This window comes from Myotis davidii, unplaced genomic scaffold (assembly GCF_000327345.1).
Source record: "Myotis davidii unplaced genomic scaffold, ASM32734v1 scaffold1295, whole genome shotgun sequence".
NCBI classification, from domain to species: domain Eukaryota; kingdom Metazoa; phylum Chordata; class Mammalia; order Chiroptera; family Vespertilionidae; genus Myotis; species Myotis davidii.
In genome coordinates, this window is record NW_006286591.1 from 15,319 (window position 1) to 16,207 (window position 889).

The window sequence follows — 889 nt, forward strand, 5'->3', positions numbered from 1 at the left end:
AGTCTATATATATAAAAAAAGGTAATATGCAAATTTGTCCGGGACTCCATAACGGTCATGACTGAACAAATTTGCATATTACCTCTTTATAGGCTGCACGCGCAGATGAGGGCTACGGGGACTGCTGCATGGTGAGGTAAGCCATGGATGGCGCAGGCAAGCAACAGGCCATCAAAAAGCAAGGAGCAGGGCCGCAGAGAAAAGGAAGCAGGGCCGGCCAGTCGTCGTGTCGATGATCAGGTCTACAGAGAGCAGGGAGGAGCAGGGCCGCAGAGAACAGGAAGCAGGACCAGCCAGTCCAGGGTGATGATCAGGTCTGCAGAGAGCAGAGCAGGGCCTGCCAGCGCTGCAGGGAAGAGCAGGTCCACAGAGAGCAGGGTGGAGTGGGCCCGTAGAGGAAACAGGAGCCAAGAGACAGGGGGGCGTGCCCAGGTCGCCTCTGTGCAGGAGCTGCAGAGGAAACACCTTTTCTTACCACTCAATGGCTAAGCTCCCATTCACCACTGGCAGTGTTCTTAGTAAGTTCGGTAATAAGAACCCAAGAAGGTGATCTAGGGTTTTTGCACCTCACTCCATGAGGAAAAAACGAAGATCCACTGCTGGAGGGGCTAAGAAATGTCATATCCTGTCCTTGCCGGTTTGGCTCAGTGGATAGAGCCTCGGTCTGCAGACCGCAGGGTCCGGGTTCAATTCTGATCAAGGGCATGTATTTAGGTTGTAGGTCCCTCCCTGGCTTGGACCCAGGTCAGGGCTCATGTAGGAGGCAACCAATCAGTGTCCCTCTCATAATGATGTTTCTTTGTCTTTCCCTCTCTCTTCCATGCTCTCTAAAAATCAATGAAAAAATATACTCAGGTGAGGATAAAAAAAAAAAAGAAGCCAAACCAGT